The sequence below is a fragment of the Aphelocoma coerulescens genome, chromosome 1, assembly GCF_041296385.1.
Source record: "Aphelocoma coerulescens isolate FSJ_1873_10779 chromosome 1, UR_Acoe_1.0, whole genome shotgun sequence".
Lineage (NCBI taxonomy): Eukaryota > Metazoa > Chordata > Aves > Passeriformes > Corvidae > Aphelocoma > Aphelocoma coerulescens.
Genome location: NC_091013.1, coordinates 98,715,630 through 98,727,096, shown reverse-complemented (window position 1 = coordinate 98,727,096; position 11,467 = coordinate 98,715,630). Strand labels below are relative to the sequence as shown.

Sequence of the window (11,467 nt, the reverse complement as noted above, 5' to 3'; positions counted from 1 at the left end):
TGGAGTAGTTCATAGGGTGATTTTTTTGTTTAGACTTCTGTGCGTGAGCTTATTGATGGAAGATTATACTGGGGAAGTGTTCTCTGTGGAGAGGGCAGGAATTACCACAAGGGTTCTCACTGTTCCTGAAAGTAACGCGATGATCCAAAGCCCTGTGAAATCCTGTCTCCAGCACAGACTCTATCCTCAATCAGAAGTCAACCATCCGCTTGTTCCTGCATGCCAAAGTAACCGTGGGGTTATGCAGAAAGGTGAATTTCTTCTGCAGCTCAGACAAAACCCGTGGCAGACATGGAGTATTGGGGCAGAGACCTTGAAGGTGACTCTGTCTTCACTGGTGGCCAGTACAAATGAGGGAGCAGTCGGGTGATGTTCTCACAGTAATCAGTGTTGCTAGGGAGACCAGAGACTGTGTTTTCTCAACTGGAGCTTTTCCAGGATGCCTGCCTTCTTCACTAAATATTAGCTGCAATAATCAGTCATGAATGCCTGGATCGCTGTGCTGAGACCTGTGTCTGATAGGATAGGACACCATCTTCTGGCAGGTTGCAACTGGGATTGTTTTAATAATATGGTTATCTGGGAATTACATAGCAGTAGGGCATCCAGAGGGACTTCAAAGCTACATGTGGACTTAACAGCCTGGGCAGACGCCCCTCAGTGGCAGGCAATGCTATGGGAATACATGAGTGCTTTGAAGGGCTTCATTTCTTTTTGCAAGCATCAGTTTGGTTGCCGTGTTGCTGCTTTCTTCTGCCGCAGCTCTTTCTTCAAAAGTTCCTTTAATGGAGGAAAGTGTGCAGCACGTCATTAAAAAATACACAATTCCCTCTCTGTGGAGGCACTTCCCCAAGAATAGCTGTTCTTGTTGTATAGCCCCAAATAGGTCTGCAACCTGTCTGTGCTATTTAGGTTTGATTAATTAACCAGGACTCTCTTCTTACCTGAATTTAAGCCTTCTACCAAAGAAAAAAAAAAAAGAAAAACCAGAAGATTTATCCCGCAAAAAATTAACTGCAAAATGAAATTCCATGTAAAAACATGGATCTCAGACTGCAGGGAAAGATTAATAGAATTCAGGTAAACAAAAAATGATCACATAAAAATATCTTTGCAGAATTATATGCTTCTCTAAAAAAACTTCCAAACCCATCAGTCACTAAAAGCATAGGAAATTCAAAGTGAGTGTGAAGATATGAGAATCTCTAATAACAGTAAATACAGAATTGCACGGTGAAGCAACCTTAAGTCTGACTCCAGCAACGATTTTAGAAAAATCAGACATTCTGAGACTAACCTTGTCCATCCATTACCGACAGTGTCATCAGATCAATGGCCACAAAACTAGAATGCTTTATTCTCCATCGCTCTGAGGTTGTGCTGACTCTGGCCCTTCTTTACAGCCATGCTCTCTCTACAGAAAAACACATATTTCACAAATTCCTCACTAGACAAATAGCACATCGAAGCCATCACTCTGCACTTGTCATTCTGATTCTATTTACCCCAATTAGAAAAAGGACTGCAAAGCACAGGGCTAGCAGACATGAATCTCCTCAGCTCCGTTCCCTCCCTACGCTTGCCACACGAAGCAGGTTTTCATCGGAAAACCAGAGCCTGATTCCTTGGGAAGTGCTGGCCAGGGTAACGACCCTCATTGCCTACCCTTTTCCCAGTACAGGGAGCTGCATGCCAGCAGAAATACCCACTCAGGTCCCCCACCAGTAGTACCACAAGGCTGAATGGGTGCTGTTCATCAGACTCCCTGCCCACCCAGGGAAACCCTGACTGCTCTTGCATTGTGCTCTGCACAACTGCCTGAGTTTTGCAGTGGAGAGGATGTTTAAAGGAACTAATGCTGCTCTGAAACCCCTCTCTCTTACCAAATTGCTATAAAGATCATGCAAGTGCCAGGGCAATAGCACTTTTACATGTTCGCAGTGTCTGGTCCTAACTTTCTGCTGTGCGCCATTTATATCGATATTTTTAATGCTGTTAAATAACTACAGCTCTTCTCTCTCCTTTTCAGGCACCACAACAGAGGGGAACAGAGGGGTTGAAGGCCAGAAGCTGGAAACATGGCCTTTGAGGCATTGGGGTCAGAGGAATCTGGTGTCTCTTTCCAGGCAGCAGTGTCTCCTTCCAGCCAGCTCTGCAGGTGTCAGTGAGCAGCGAGAAACAGAGAACCAAGACCAGTGTTCAACTTGACACATAACACTGTGGCTGGATCCAAAAGACACAAGACATTATTCCTTGGAGATCTCAAGAAAAACAGAGTCAGAGTATCTGCTGCTTTAAACAAACCTTGGCCAAAGGAAGGCTACCACACAATGCAAACACAAAAAGTGCAAGACTGTGCTTTGCTGGGAGCAACCTGTCATACTAGAAAACACTTTTCTAATATCACTCTTTTTATGACTGAATCTGATGATGGCAGTGGTTGTTTTCTTCACAGTTCACACAGAACAGCCATCAAAAAATAGGCAACTTTTCCTTCCTCTCAGATGAAAGTCTCCATAACCTTGGTGGGAATTTATAGTCTGTCGTTGCGTTTTGAGATGCCATATGTGCAAGAGAATGAGAGGGAGGGAGACATTTTGTTTCCAAAAATTATGCCACACTTAGCACTATTACAGCATGGTGGACAATGTATATCATTTAAAGTAGCAAGAAGAGGTCTGGGGCAAAGGAAGACCTTGTGGTAAGCACAAATGTCTCTTGTCCTTGGGGACAAAAAAAAAAATCTAAAACCCACCCTCCACTAATTAATGCAATATAATCCATTCAAACAGGAAGAAAGTTCTGAATTGTTTTTTAATTATTTCCCATGAATAAATCTTCTTTGACAGGAAAGAATCAGCAGTACCCAGTGAAGGGCAACTATTTCATTGCAAGAGTCTATTCAGCCTGAGGGTGACATCCTAGCTGGGAGATTTATGGAGAAACTACTATCACATCTGAATTTTTTGAGTCCCTTTACTTTGGTTGACCCTAATGATTTGGTGTCACCTTGTGGATTTTACTAATCCTATCTTCTCTGGCTCAGCAAATGAAGTCCAAAAGAACCTGAAACACCTCTGCCTCTGCTTTTGCTGTTCCTTTGTCTACTAACTCTTGCTATTATAGTTGTTACTAATATTATTTGTGGAGGGCTGTGAGCCCTTGGCACAAGAGCCCTCTGCACTCCCTTAGAAGACAGAGGCCTGAGGGCAAAAAGACTCTCCCCAGAGATAAGTAACCTTCCTCAGGGTCATGGTGACGATGTGAACCACCCTCAGCATGCCTTGTTTTTGTACGATGATAGCCTGTACACAGTTGGCTAATTAGTTTCTACCCCACCCCCTGCCTTTCCCATAAAAAGCCCCCTGTTTCTGCCTCTAACCAGGGAGTCTTTGTCCCTGGCCTTCTCTTCACAGGGACTGCTGGACAATAAAAGCTGCCCCTGTGGAACAGCCAAATGAGGCTCCTGTCTCTCTGTCCCTGAGTTCGCCTTGGGTGATTTCAAAAAGAGCTGAATCACAAGAGCTGGAATCACCTGTAGCTGAGAAATCGCTACACTTGCTGGAATCACCTGCTGCCCAGGGAGGCCTGCTGCCACCACCCCTGGAAGAGTTGTTCCTTGCAGGATGCTCTCTCTAGGAAGGTCGCAGAGTACTGGTGCTGACCAGCGTCAAACCCCCAGCAATAATTATTAATAGTAGTAGTAGTAGTGCTGTTAAAACAGCAGCCCCTTAGAAGTTCCTGGACTAGAACTTCACTGAAAAAAACCACATAAGAAAAATACAAGTTTCTTGTTCTGTAATGTTTAGGATTTACCTGCTCGCATCATTTGGGCAAACAACGCATGGCTTAGCCTTCAGAGCCACTGGAGCTGGATTGCACCTTTGAGATCCATTGCCTCATTCCTGCAAAGTACATCACCATGTGGGCAGTGCATGCTTGGGGGTGTGTGTGTGCTGGTGATGTGCCTCCTGCCCCCCAGTCCTGAAAGGAGAACCAGTGCTGATGGCAGCTCAAGCTGATGGCTCTGTGCCAGGCTGTGTCGATGCCAGAACCATCTCCAGCCATTAGGCAAACCCAATTTTGTTATTTTCCTATCAAGAAAAGGCTGAGAGCCATGTGGAGACAGACATCTGAAAAGCTAAATCTGGGCTGTGATGGGAGGAATTAGGATAAGTTGAACACTGCTGCTCCAGGCAGCCAAGCAAGCTGTTTTGATTGTACCCAGGTCCTGAACCACAGAACACATGTTGTTTCCCATGCTCCTTGATATTGAGGCTCTGAACTCATTGCAAGCTGCTTTTGTGTGTCCATGGTATGCATGTGCAAGTCACAGATCCCTGTTGCATGACAGGGCCAATGGAACACTGAGTCTGTACTCTGCTGGTGCCGTCAGTTCTGGGTTAACTTGTTTGTTTTCTATCTGCCCCCTTCACAGTGCAGCGTGCAGTTATGTGATTAGGTGGCCAGACCTTCAGTGTAGAATGAAAATGAATGAAAAGAATAAAAACAAAACCCAAACAAAAAAAAAATCATGACGTGAAAGTGTCTTATGGAAAATAATAGTAATCAGTAAGAGTAAGAATAATTTAGTTCCTTTCATAATTTCCTGAAATGCTCTCAACCATCAATTTGCTGGCAATATTTTACCTTGGTATTAGCATTACCAACTAGATGCAGCTTAAAATAACATGTGTTTCCAAGAATCAGAACGCTGATACAAATGGTCAAGTTACTATGACTTTTTTAAAGTCTTGGCAAGCAACTACAGGTCAATTACTATTATTACTTTTGTTATTAATCATGGTATTATTTACTACACCGAAACAACTGTGTTTTTTCTCTCAAAAGCAAAGGTTTATGATTTTTGTTTCTCAGCCTTTCTTTTAAAAAATTATTTTAAATTTTGCTCCCAAAGAGATTCAAGTCCTCCTAAAGAGACTCTGACCTATCAGTTTGGGGCTCACTTTCAGATATTTTTGACAGAACCCCTAAAAGTAGTGCCTGGATTATCCACTGACAGCTCCTGGAATAAAACTCAAGACAACTACAGAAACAGTCACCCTTGCCCATGTGCAAACATGGATATCTTTGTGTTTTGTGTTGTGCTCAGCGCAGTAGGAAGCTGGTCCCTGTCTAGGGCTTTGAGGTGTTATCACAGTGATGCACAAACAAGTAAAATAAGACAAGGAGGGAAAAGAGGCACATACAAGGGGGAGCACAGAGTAACAGCAAAATGATTAATTAATGAAAAGCTGAATAAGCAAGCAGTTCACCTCCTCTTTCAGGCTATTAGAAAATGACATCATCGTCAGTGGTACATTTTTTTAGGGAACTCTACTGAGGTTGTTCTCCCTTCATGTTGGCAATTAAGCAGTGACTTGTATTTATAAAAACAGACTATAGAGAGAGCAAGACACATAAATTTCATTTCAACAGATATATGTAGAAGACTAAACCAAACCATGTGTCTAAATAATAAATAAACATAAGCAAGTCTGAATCAAATAGACATGAGAAGGGGTCACTGCTTGTATGAATAGGGTTTTTACCCTAGGTCACCAGGTAGGCAATGACACAACTCTTTGTAGGATAATAATGCTGAGGCTGTGATACATATGCAGGTAGTACTGGGCAAACCTTTTGTTGTATCTTTTCAAGTTCCTTTAAGCAATAAAAACTCCTCTTTGATTCTAGGTGTGGTAGAACTTATTCCTACTACACTAGCAGGAGCCCTTTAAGCTTGCAAGGGGAGACATTTAGGCTTATTTTTATCAGGTGCTCTGCCTAGAAAGTCAGGGCCAAAAAAATTCACCTGGTGGCCCTTAGGACTTCAAAAAACCTGTTAATGGTAGTCACTTGGGTTTCCTAAATTTTGGTGTCTGTAGGAAGGGTTGTGGTGAGCTGCAAGGGTGAGTAGGGGAGTGAGCTGCTGCCTCCTGCCTTTAGGGGTAGAAGGTGGCTGTTAAGGAGGGGCAAAGAACCATCCCCTGGGTTGCAGTCATCTACAGAAATAAGAAGGGTCTGGCTTGCAGCTGGATAGCTCTGTCAGACACTTTCAGAAATGCTTACAGCCTAGATTCTAAAAATGACCTAGGGAAACAAAAGAGAAAGATACAAATCCCTAGGTTTTAGGTACCAGGCTTGTGGAGTGGAATTAAGGCATTTCAGTTCTCAGTATTCCATGTGGAACAAATCAGGTGTTTCAGAATAATAACAACCTGCAAGTTTCTGCTAGTCTCAGTGGAGAAAGAAGACAATTACCTTGGAAAGGTAGTGTGTGAGGTGGGAATCTCCCCTCGCTGATCCGTGTGAAGAAATTTTGAGTCTGGTGTGAACGGTGCTGGTCTGCCCCGTGCTCACAGGGGCTGTGTATGTGTGCACTTGCAAGCACAGCAAAGGTCAGGAAGTGTGCAGAGCCAGAGGTGGTGGGGGCAGCCCCTGTGTTACAGCTGGCTTTGGCAGGCGTTGGGAGGGGTTCTCAGTGCCTCACACACGTGCAGTGTGTAACTCCTGTTAGAGCCCTGTGGAAGAGGAATAGGGTTGGACCCTGTGGACCATTGATGTAGCCTGAGCTGTGTGTATTGATTGAGAGAGCAGGTTTCTTCCATATATTCATAGAGGCTGGTTTAGCCTGAGCTGGGACTCAGAGACTGTGTCTCTCTTTCTCTGGTTATGATTTATGACTTCAATCCAATTTATAGCCATTTACAAGAATGCTGAACTGGCTGTAAATCAGTAAAAGACCATAAAATACTCATGGAACTGCTGAAATCCATCTGGGTGAGCTTCCTTCCCTCCCAAGAGCAGCCATCTCAGGGCAGGAAGATGTAGCCCTCCCGTCAAGCCCACTGGCAGTGATGGGGGGGTGGGGGTGAGATGTAGTGCTTGGCTGCAGGAAAAGGTAAAGGGAAGCAGGTTTGCTTTTTGAGAGTACACAGGAATCAGCTGAGCCCTTGCCTGAGGAGCACAATGGTGATAGCAGCAGCTCTATAGGTCTTCTTCAGAGGAGATTCACCTGAGTGCAGGGCTAAGGCAAAATCCATGGGGAAACAGTGAGTAAAGTCACTTTCAGTGATCTATGACTGCCTTTCAGAGGGTCAGTGTTTTATTAAGTCGGTGACTTTTGTGGGCAGTTCATGAGGAATGCAGACATAAATGTCCAGGTCATTTTTATTCTCACCAGATACTCTGATGACCTATTCTGGGGCAGGTTAGTTTGGTCATCACAGGTTAGAATTGCAGTCTGTGGGGGTTTTGTAAGGTAAGAATTTATCTGCCTCCCTTACCTAAAGATGGTGCTCAGAGTTCAAGGAAGCTGTCCAAACAAGGTTTCTGATTGTGCCAAATTGCATGCTTACCCCTGCATCAGGGGATGATGCGGTGTGCTACAGAGCCCTTGTACATATCAGGCTTCACATCCTATCTTTGACTTCTTTATAGTGCAGATTTTCCTCTCCTGCCTATTGGCAGGGAGCAGGTGGAATTCAATGAGAATGTTTGCAAGTCTCATTTTTCCTTTTTACCCTACTGTGAGGTGATGATCAGGCAACGCTGGAGCACCAGGCTAGAAGGCACTGCAGGAGTTAGCAGTCTTGGTCTGTTCTTTCTCTCTCTAGCAGCTATGGGGATGTAGAATAAGATTAGTACAAAATAACAGAAGCATTCAGGAGCATGGCCCAAACCCTTACTCTGTAGCAGAACAGTTTCCAGTGTATGGTAGTGTTCAGTTCTACAACAAATGACAACATTCCAGCAGTGGAGCCTCCCAGAGGCCTTGGCACCCTGTCCCAGAAGGTTATTACCCTTGCAATTAAGCACTGTTAGTCCAACTCTGCTGAGCTGCGGCTGTCTTGCTCATGTGCCAAAATGGCCCGGTGCTTTACCTCTGGGTTGGTATTTCTGACTGGGCTGGCTTGGGAAGCTGATCACCCCTGGGATGCTGCTGCAGTTTGCCAAGAGCAATGAACCCTGGCCAGTGCTGTGTGTTTCTTTTCTTTCTTGTGTGTAGTGCCTTGGGGAGAGATAAGCAATTGTGCTGTCTATGCACCGCCTGTGACCCTGTAGTGCCCTGAGAGTGAAATCCAGGCTCCGCTCCACTTCACATTCAAAACAACAGCAGAAAATAACTTCCACTTTCTTCATTTCTGTGGGCTCGGGCTCATGGACAACGATAACGAGAAATTGCTAAGGCCGAGTGGTGAGCGAGCAAGCCTAAAGGATGTCTCCCTTATCCCTCTGGCCAGCACAGGTTTAAAAATCAGTGCTGATCACCTGGCTGCTTGGACAGGCTAAATCTGTGCCAAAAGAAACCGTGATGAGACTGAGGGAAGGAGGGAGGGAAGACAGCTCACAATAAGCCGTCGAAAAGCTGGGAGGACCCTATGCCTCCATGCTGGATGCAGGCCCTAGGTTGGTGCCCACTATTTTGCTCATCACTCAGCTGTTGTGAATGCAGGATGCCTGAGAAGGCAGAAGCAAATTAGGTCAGCTCTGCTTAGCTGTGCAGATTCTTCACTTGACTGGGCTCCTTCCTGGCTACCTGGCTGAGTTTCTGAAGCCCAGGTTCCATTTTCTCCATAGTGTTATCCTTACTTAACAAATAAACAGTCTCCTACTATTATTGTGCTTTTTTTATTTTCTGAGAATCCCCTCTCAAGGTTTTCTTTAGAGACAAGCCAGCAATGTCACTGTCCCATGACGAAAACTCCCAAGGTTGCAAGTTTCCCTCTAGCTGACAGATGTTTTCCTCTTTTTCATCAGAGGAATTAGATAACCATCATCTCATAGACCTACTGCTCACAGCATGTGCCCTTAATGCTCTGTGGGAAGTTTAGCTCAGAATGAGAATACCTGAAATCCAGTGATATTATGAGTGCATGAAACTAATGCTAAAGGTTTGGTTATAATTAGGGGATTACATAGTGTGTGATTCTCTGACAACGGAATATTCTACCATGTCTGCCATTGCCTGACATTTTAATTCAGAATATAAGGAGTCTATAGCTGGCTTGCTCTTTTCTTTATTTCAGATTTAGTTGTGTGATTAATGGAGTTTTCAATTCAATGACTGGACAAAAAAATAAAGTAAGATGAAGGAAATAGAGAATGGTGGGTCCCATTGCCCAGTGGTGCCTCATTCAATCCAAAACTGCAAAGTTTATTTTAATTGTAGGGAGGATGTTAATTCATTTCTTGTAAAATTCTTCTTCTTTTAAGCCTGGACAGTTTTAAAAAATGGCACCATCATTTCAGCAGTTAAAGGAATTTGACATATTCTGAGATTTCTTTCACTCATCTGTCCCCACATCTCACTTTTTTTCTTTTATCCAGAAACGCATGTGTCAAAATTGACCCAAATTCACTTGGATCTTCACAAGTGGAATTTTTGCTTTCATCGAAAATATTCTGTGCAGCATCTCTTGATGAGCTAAGTTTTGTGATATGGCAGTTCCAATGAGTTTGTAGGGTTCCATATTTATTTTCTCCTGGTACTATAAGTAGTCTCCACCTGAGTGAAACACAATTTAAAACACGGTCTGCAGTGCTCTATAGTTGCAAAGTTGAGCCTTGTACAAAGTAAGTTTTTGCAAGCTAAAAGAAGGTGCACTGATATGCTGGAAGCTCCCTCATTTCATCTGCCTTACTCGTATGTGGCTAAGTCAAATATAGTAAGTACTGTCTTATATAGGAAGGTGCAAACTCCTGTTCCTTCTCACAAAGCTGAATTGTCTGTGTAGGAAAAGAAAAGTTACTATGGTAAGTGAATGCACCACGATTGTGATGCATACACAGGAAACAGATTTGTTGTGAAGAGGCAAACCTGCCATCTGATAGTAACTGGGCAGGTGGTGATTTGTGATTACTGTTCCTGAGTAGCTGAGAATTATGCATATCCTATTATGTTTGTTAACCCATCTGTCCTGCTTACCCCCCACATACTTTTGTCTTGTTCTTGTCTTTAAAGCTATTAGCTATTTCTGTAAGAGGTTGTAATTTACTCTGCTGAATCATGTTACCAGTGAGTCCCCAGGCATGTCCTACCTTTCTGCATGTCCTTTTTGGCCCTGACTGTGAGCAAACATTCAGTCTTTAAAAGACAGAATGTTGCTGACATTATGCTTATACTGATTTGAGGGAGCAATCTGAATAGCTGGATTGCTGTCCTCATGAAGGTAATTTTGGGGTCACTTCTGCTATTTGGGAGCCACGCTTTGAGGTTCAGTGGAAATTTCTAAAAAGGAAACAGCTTTGCACATTGTTGGTCACTGATGTGGATTGGCAGGGCATGTACTGGTGGCATTTTTGTGGGGAGCCATTTCTTTGGACTATGCTTGGCCAACCAGTTTTAATTCCACTGGAAGTAACTCCTCAAGGTTCTATGTAAATAACTACCTGTGTGCAGTAATAACTATATACACTTACTCTAATTGTTTTTTAGTGATTTCCAATTATACTGTGACAGTGGACCTGTTTATGATCAGAAAGATGTGGAGGCAGCCCTTTGTCCTTCATCATCTGGAAATCCAAGGTGGCCACTCAAGTCACAGTGCATAGGGAGGCCCAGGAGAGAATAAGGTCAAAATTAATTCAAAAGTAAAGGGAAACAATGGCATAACATCCAGGAAAACACAAGGCCCAGAATCCAGACATAATTATGCAGGCCAACTTCATGCACATTGTCCAAGCTGTTAGCAACCAGGAGGAAGAGCTCCTGAGGTCAGCTGGGACCTGGCATGCAGCAGCTCACAGTTGGCTCAGCTGTGTGCTGGTGCATATTGTGGCAGCTGCTCTATGAGGTTATCCCAGGCCACTGTTTTTACCTGTTGCCAAATAGAGGTGGGGGCAAGAAAGTCAGAAAGTGGTGTGGCTATTCTAAGCTTCAGCTTTAAACCAACTTCATTCATTCATGATGCTGAAATGGGGAAATGGCACTCAGGGCAGTGCATGCAAACCGCCTGAAACAGGATCTACTCTTTTCCACCCTGTTCTTCTGCTTTGATTTCCATGTTAGCTCTCATTTTTCCCTTGCTTGTGTTTTCTGTCAGTGTTTGACCTTTCCTCCCCAGTCCCCTGGCCTTTTCTATTCTAAGCTGATAAGAAGGAGCTCAGAGTTGATATGCAGGAATCCCTGGACACAGCTATTTTTTTCATCAGTAGTTAATTTTCCACTTCTTTTATTTCCTTTGAGATTCAATACATCTACTTTCATGCTCCTGTGATTCAGTTTGTGGAGGAGACAGACAAGGAAATGCTGAATAAATCTCTTGCCTTCTCTCTCAATCCTTTACTCCCATCTTTGCATCGCTCCCTTTCCTTCTCCTACTTCATACCAGCACTGTTTTCACTTCTGGGGTTCTATTTGATTCCCTAGGACTCTGGCTTAGGACCATTACAGTTGTTGAGAGGGAAGTCAGACACAGTCATGGTTGGTTGACTAGAAGATGCGGCTCCAGCCCTCCCAGAC

The 11,467-nt window shown here is 43.8% G+C and overlaps 1 long non-coding RNA gene across 1 annotated transcript; it reads left to right on the top strand.

Annotated features, from left to right (window-relative positions):
* The first annotated feature begins 5,869 nt into the window (after positions 1 to 5,869).
* LOC138112917 (uncharacterized) lies at positions 5,870 to 8,551 on the top strand. The gene is made up of 2 exons (XR_011151913.1): positions 5,870 to 5,912; positions 8,012 to 8,551. It is a non-coding gene; the product is annotated as an uncharacterized lncRNA (long non-coding RNA).
* Positions 8,552 to 11,467: the final 2,916 nt, after the last annotated feature.